The sequence below is a fragment of the Nannospalax galili genome, unplaced genomic scaffold (assembly GCF_000622305.1).
Source record: "Nannospalax galili isolate Female #2095 unplaced genomic scaffold, S.galili_v1.0 scaffold1118, whole genome shotgun sequence".
Classification (NCBI taxonomy): Eukaryota; Metazoa; Chordata; class Mammalia; order Rodentia; family Spalacidae; genus Nannospalax; species Nannospalax galili.
This window is the reverse complement of record NW_008342011.1, coordinates 104,878-112,866: the sequence shown is the minus strand read 5'-3', so window position 1 is coordinate 112,866 and position 7,989 is coordinate 104,878. Positions and strand designations below refer to the sequence as shown.

Genomic DNA, 7,989 nt, shown 5'->3' with positions numbered 1-7,989 from the left:
TATATAAGAATTCAAAGTCAAAGGCTAAAGAAGGTGACCAAAAGTGGAGGTGGAAAAGAAAGAGACTGAAAGAAATTATATGGAAATTTCATTGCAGACCATCTTAAGAGATAGGAGTCCTGGTCTACCCTAAACAGAGTGTGGTTCATAGAGATTCCTGAGCTGCCCAGCAACCAACTCAGGGACAGTCTTTTCAAACTGACATCCCCTCCCACCTTTTCCAGTTGAAGGTCAAGAAGACAGGATTTTCCTGGCATGTCTCCTCTCTCTGCCGGTGGCACCACTGTGTACCTTTTGTCTAACTCTAACTAAACCATTACTGAAAGTACAGTGCAGATTCTCCAAGCCTCTCTGCCTTAAGCTGTGGTTCCTGCAGTCTGCTGTTGATCTTCACAAGCAGCTAAATCCTCTGGATGGATTTTGACTTGTTCTCCTGCTCACAGCTGTTTTCTAACTTTCCCAGTTTATCCCTTACATGCCTGTGTATCCGTGTTCCAGGGACTTTCCCTGTCCTAGAATTTCTAAAGCCCTATGTGTAAAGACCAGATTTTATCAGCAATAGGTATTGCAATCTTTTCCCTAAATCTTTCTGTTTGTTTATATTTTGTCATTGAGGTGTGTGTGTCTGTGTGTAAGTACACGAATGATATACAATTTTGTACTTATAACTGAATGTATATGTATATTGAAATATGTCATGGACTGGGTATTTTTTTCAGTGTTGGGGATCAAATCCAAAGTGTTCTGTATGCTAAGGAACCACTCTACTACTGAGCTTCATTCCCAGTCTCACAAAGTCCCACAAATTAATATTTTATTTCATAACTTCCACACTTTGAATCATATATAGAAACTATTTTGTGATTATAAAGCTATATATCTTGTTTTTATAAGTTCTACCAATCAAAATGCACAGAGACTAGCATACTGGATTAAAAAGCTGGATCCATCCATTTGTTGCCTACAAGAAATGCATCTCATCATCACAGACAGATGATACTACTGGGTGAGAAGATGGAAAGAGACATTCTAGGCAAATGGATTAAAAAAAAAACAAGCAGGATTCACTGTTCTAATAAATGGACTTCAAACCACAATTAGTCAGAAGAGATTTTTAAAATTGTTTTTATAGAATTTTTGTTGAATTTCATACGCAACATCTCAATCTTAATCATCTTTATACTCCCTTCCCCACTAGCACCTTCCTATAGCCCCCATCCAACTGGAATTTATACATTCTAACATTTGTCTTAAAGCCTACTGTGTCAAGCTAGTGTCCCAAGACATCCCTCAGTGCAAGTTCATCCACTGAAGTCTAGTCAGCTTATCTAGAGTCCCTCACTTTAGGAAGATCAACTCTTGCTCACCTAGCAGTCATCAGTTGCCAATATTTCTTCAGCTAAGATTGGGGGCCTGCTGTTCATTTTCCCAATTCTATGCTGGGTTTTTGTCTGCTTGCATTTGCATGGGATTTGTGTATGCTGACACCACTGCTGTAGATTGATATGAACAGGGTCCCAGGATCTTGAAGGACTCTATTTCCATATGGTCATGCACTGCCTCTCTGTCTCTAACAATCTTTCTGGCCCCTCTTCCACAATGCTCCCTGAGCCTTCGGCGACTGAAATTTAATACAGGAGTCCTGTCCAAGAGCCAACAATCTGCAGACTCTTAATCTCTACACTTTGGCCATTTGTGACCTTTTGTGTTCCTCGCCCTCTGTTGCATGAGGGAGAGTCATTAATGAGAATTGAGAGATTCATTCATGTCCTCTTTACCCATGTTCTATGTTCCATGAGCCTTAGGTGCAGAGGTTTCACTGTAGATGTGTCACTTAGACATGAGCATTTCATAGATGTCTCTGTGTGACCAGTTGTGATACCTGGTAATAGTCTCTGGTGCAAAAGAAGTTTCTTTGATGAGTGGTGACTGGGATTTTTTTTTTTTTTTTTTTTTTTTTTTGCTTCTCAACAGCATATCATTTTAATTATAATCATTGCCTGGTACAGGGAAACTAACAAAGTGTTTTTTTAAACACATCATTGCAACATTGTAGTCCTGATAATTTAAGTATACCAAACTATGAGTAAATGAATGATACATGCCTAGAAAGTATCATGATTTATACTATCAGTGACCACTGGATTTAGGACTACTAGTCCAAGACTTTGATCTGGATTTTGACCTAGACCTAGATTGTGGTCTTGACTGAGATTTGGATCTAGGTGGTTCTTTTTTCCTTGATTCCTTTTCATATCTTGAGCCAGACTTATAATGTGTTTTGGAATCTGTTTTAGAGATGCCTCTAGTTTTGGTGTGAGATGCAGACCTAGAACATGATTTAGCCTTCGTTTCTTTCTTGGGCTGGGACTCTGACCGTGATCTTGAATTGTATTTGGATCTTGAAAAAGATCGATTTCGGTGTTTGAATCTATCATTGTCGGAATGGCTTCTGCTATGCCGTGGTCTTCCAGTCAGTCTGTTTCTAGGACTATAAGATTTCCTATAGTTGTAATAAAAACACCGACTCCTTGATCTCCTCCTTTCATAACTCCGGCTTCTAGAACATCTGTATCTGTCATAATCACCATAGTGTGAAGAGCTGTACACATTCCTCCCTTCCTTTGCTTTCATTTGATTTGGTGTCTTCCGATCCCCCTGTGCAAACTGTATTTTGATTTGTCACCCACAAATCCATTTTCTGTCCAAATTATGTAAAGCATCTTAAGCATCACAAACATCCTCAAATTGAACATAAGCAAATCCTCTTGGATGTCGAGTACAGAAATCAAGTGGAACATACACATCAACTATAGGACCAAAACGACTAAATTCTCACTGTAATTCTTCAGGCCTGGTGTCATCCTCCACGTTCCTGACAACAGAGATGTGTTGGGAGGACACAGGTAGTGGGACATGGCTGCAGCGTGAGTCTCAGCTGGCAGGGCTAAAGGGTTCAACAAACTGTCCCCAGCTTTGGCAGCAGCTTACAGTCACACACACACACACACACACACACACACACACACACACAGGATTTTTTTTTTTTTTTAAGAACAGTCACTGCATGCAGATTAAGGGAACAGGTATCATGAGGATATTGCAATTTTTAGACATATGTGCACCAAACATGAAACACTACTAAATATAAAGATACAAATTAACCCCAATATAATAATAGTAAGTGACTTTAATACCCTACTCCCACCAAAAGGCTATCCTGACAAAAAGATTAAATAAACAGAAAAATGTCTGATTTAAATTATATCATATATCAAATGGACCTAATAAACATACACAGAACATTGTATCAAAACACTGCAAAATACACATTCTTCTCAGCCACCCATGGAACTTCCTCTAAAATAGATCACATAAAAAAGACACAAAGCAAATCTTAATAAATATAGGAAAATTAAAACCATCTCTCATACTCTGTCACAATGGAATAAAATCAGACATGAACAGCAAGAGAAGCATTAGAACACAACACAAGCTCAGAGGGTTAAACAACATATTAATGAAGACACCAAATTAGTAAGAGTTGAGAAAGGAGACCAATGAAATTACCAATGAAACTGAGAAAACCATTAGGTAATACATTAAAGACATATTCTACTAAATCAGAAACTAAAAGAAATGAATGCATATGAATGACCTACCAAAGTATATCAAGATGAGATAAATAATTTTAAAAGACCTTTAGCCAGCAATGAAAATGAAGCAGTAACAGTAATTTTAAAATCTCCCAACTAAAAAAGATTCACTGCTGAATTCTACCAGACCTTTCAAGAAAATTAGTATCAATACTCATCAAAACTATTCTATACAAAGGGAAGCGAAGGGATGCAATCAACCTTTTTATAAAGCTAGCATTACTCTTGCCAAAACAATAGAAAAACACAATGATAAAAAAATTACAGCCCAATCCCTTGATGAGCACAGACATAAAAATTTTCAATAAAATACCTGTCAAGCAAATTCAAGAACATATCAAAAAGTCATTTACCATGATCAAGTTGGCTTCATTCCAGGATGAAAATCCATGATATACAAATCAATACACCAAATACCTAACTAGACTCAAGGACAGAAATCACATGACAGTCTCTACAGCTGCACAAAATTTTGACAGAATCCAAAATCCCTTACAATGAAAGCTATAAAGTGACTGGAAATAAAAGGAACATGTGTCTAACATAATAAGGGCTATATATGACAAACATACAGTCAATATTATACTAAATGAGGAAAAAAAATCAAAGCTTTTCTATTAAAATCAGAAATAAGACAAAAGTGCTCACTTCATTCATATTCAATATAGTGCCTGAAGTCTAAGTTAGAGCAATAAGACAACAGAAACAGAGAGAGAGAGAGAGAGAGAGAGAGAGAGAGAGAGAGAAAAGAGAAAAAGCAAAAAGTCTTTATTGGTAGGTAATATCACTCTGGACATAAAAGATCCTCAAGATTCCACCAGAGGGGACAGAGAGATGGCTTAGCGGTTAAGAGCACTGACTGCTCTTGCAGAGGACCTGGGTTCAATTCCCAGTACCCATATGGCAGCTAAAAAACATCTGTAACTCCAGTTCCAGGGGAATCCGACACCCTCTTCTGACCTCTGCATGACACAGGTGCACTTACATGCATGTAGACAATACATTCATACACAAAAAATAAAACAAAAATATTTTAAAAAAAAAGATTCCACCTCACAACATGTTGGATCTCAGCCTTGCTTTATTTAGCGAAAAAAAGAGAAATTTTTATGTTGTTTTAAATGTTTTAGTTTTTAAAATTACATTTATTTGTATTATTCTTTTTTATTAATTCTTTGAGAATTTCATACATGTATACAATGTAATTTTAATTTTTTTAACCAATAAAATTTGTTATAATGAAGGGGAAAAAAAGATTCCACCAGAAAACTCTTATATCTGATAAATACTTTCAGGAATGTGGCAGGATATAAAATTAACATGTAAAATTTAGCAGCCTTTATATATACTACTAACAAACATGCTGAGACAGAAATCAGGGAAAGAGTTCCATTCACAATTGCCTCACAACAAAATGGAAAAAATAAAACAAAAACAAAAAACTTGGAAGAAATCTAACCAAAGAAGCAAAAAAGATCTCTACAAAGGAAACTTTAAAACCACTAAAGAAAGACTTAGAAAGACACTGGAAGATGGAAAGACCGCTCATGCTCGTGGAGTAGAAGAATTGATGTTGTAAAAATGGCTGTCTACCAAAAGCAACCTACAGATTCAATACAATCTGCATTAAAATCCCAGTGACACTCTTCACTGAAGCAGTAAAAGCAATATTCAAATCCATATGGAAGTACAAAAGACCCTTGATAGCTTAAGCAACCCTGAACAAAAAGAAATAATGTTAGAAACAGCACAATACTCTGATTCAAGTTATACTACAGAGCCACAGTAATAAAAATATAATGGTACTGACACATAACAGACATGTAAATCGATAGAATAGAAAACCTGTATATGAACAAATTTAGCTATGTTCACTTGATTCTTTTAAATTTTATTTATTATTTTTATTTTATGTGTATGAGTGTTATGCCTGCATGTAGGTAAGTGCACCCGTGTTATGCAATGCCTGTGGAGGACAGAAGAGGCTATCAGATCCCCTGGAACTGGAGTTACAGACAGTTGTTAGCTGCCATGTGGGTGCTGGAAATTGAATCCAGGTCTTCTGCAAGAACAACCAGTGTTCTTAACTGCTGAGCCATCTCTCCAGCCCATCACTTGATAGTTTTAATAGTATGCTTTACTCTTTGAAATAATTGTGAAATCAAATTAAACACAACCACTGAATTTAGTGGCTTAGGAGTAACAGCATTCCGGCAGAGGTGAGCACCCCGGTGTACAGACATTGGCCTCTACTGCCATTGCTCACCTTGGGAACCATAACTCCCTGAAGAAATGTTTGGCTGGCTTCAGCATGTGCTTGTCATGTCGAGGAATGCCAGAATAAGAGAACAAGAAGGCAAGGAAATCTTTCAAGGATTTGTAAAGTTATAAAAGGGCACAGGTTGAAAAACAGCCACTGAATGGTCATTAGAATTTGCATGTCAAAGAGGATGTCTAGAATTGACTGAAAAACATCACATTTAAGAAATTTTATAAGAATCTGTGATAAAGGTCAAAAGCCAAAGTGAAGAAAAATATAACTCATCTGAAGAACCTAAAAAACCAATTCCTTACCTTAAAGATTATAAAGTGAAAAAGTAAGCATTTATCCTGCCCTTTCAGAAGATGAAAAACATGCCCTGGTGATCCATGCAACCTTAGAAGAGACGCCAACCAACAAAGAATGAAGGGTGATATAATCAAAACTCATCATTCTGCATCTCCCAATAAAATGGAAGAATTATCAGCTAGGAATGAATTATCAACTACAGTCAAAACCAACAAACAGCTCATGGGAGTGACAACACATATTCTTTATTACTTCCATTCTAATACCCAACAAGACTTTGCATAGGATAAATAGCTGGGCATGGTGGTGCATGCCTAACACTCCAGCACTTGTGAGACTGAGACAGGAAGATCATGAATTCCTGGCCAACCCGGTCTACACAAAAAGACTGTCTCAAAATAAGATCTTACACATAATAAAAAGAAAAACAAAACATTAAAATAGGGGAAAAACAAAACAAAAGAATAGTGGGTTAAATTAAAGAGGAGCGATCATAAAGTGTATCTGTTTTGGGTGGGACTAATCTTTGACTCTAAATGAATTCACTAAGGCAAGGAGGGAACTGCACCATGGGCTATCACAGGACTTGTTCTGGACAGTTCCTCCAATCATTCATGACATCCTATTTTCTAGTACACTTCTTACAATGTCCTTCAATAAAGTTTAATGCTGTTTTTTTCAAAAGTTAGTTCAATAAAATATTTCTACTGGGACTTAGTACGAGCAGCCCAGATATAATTCTGGAGGTGTGAGGCCTAATCTAGAGTTTCTGGGTATCTACCATTCAAGCTCACCGTATTTTGCTCATATAAACAAGTAGTTGGCAGAATCACATTTCCTACGAGGGCTCAATTTGGAACACACAGCTCTTCACTACTTAAATTCTGAAATCCAACATGACATCAATGCCTTTGCAGTAGATTACTTTTCTGTCTTTGAACCAAGTAAACACCAACAGAAAAGGCATTCCGTGCCTTCTTGCAAAAACAGCCTGAACTCTTTTCTTATTCCAGTTAAGGCTCAGGCACCTTATGTGCATCCATGTGTACACAACATTCAGCTCACACGCTCATACGCAAGTTCTTCTTTCTTAATCATCATGATCCTTTATAAAGGATCCTTTATAAAGGGTAGGACTGGCCCTCCAAGCACCAAAAGGGAAACAGATACTATATGAGATTGCTAACACAGTAAGTAATTTTCCCAAGCTATAAAACTAACAAATAATGGACTTGGATTGGAGGTTGAGTAATCTGATTTCAGATACAATGAGATTAAATACTACATTTTGCCTCTCATAGCTCAGACTTCCCACATGAACCATGGCTTCTGCCCCCATGTTTCTGTCAATCCTGGTTTAGGAAAGAATATAGAGACTGACCCCAAGTTACTTGCCATGTTTAGTGGCCTTTGAATGCTGCACAGCAGTTTGGTCTTATCCAGGGCAGCAAGACCTGCCTTCCCACAAAGCATTTCAGAGCCCAGAACTTCATCTCTAAAGCTTCCCCAAACCTGGTCCAAAATGCCTGAAGATTCTGTCAGACATCTCAACATGTCACATAACCTTTCCCTCTTCCTTCTTCAACTACCATACTTTACAACTTACCCCCAGAAAAAGAAATAAAGAGTCCCAGGTTAGAATCCCAGAAAAATTCTTGCTGGAGACAGTGACAAATAACACTTTATTTTGATATATGTTCTGGGAGATCTTTGACCAAAGCCCACTTTAGAGAAGTGCAAAAAGAAATGCATTTCCCTATGTAG

At 37.3% G+C, this 7,989-nt stretch overlaps 1 protein-coding gene and 1 pseudogene across 2 annotated transcripts in view; both read right to left on the bottom strand.

The window, feature by feature from the left end:
* Nucleotides 1–7,989, bottom strand: part of Kif16b (kinesin family member 16B) — a 299,448-nt gene that overhangs the window by 196,634 nt on the left and 94,825 nt on the right. The window lies entirely within an intron of this gene.
* LOC103737954 lies at nucleotides 2,026–2,918 on the bottom strand (annotated as a pseudogene).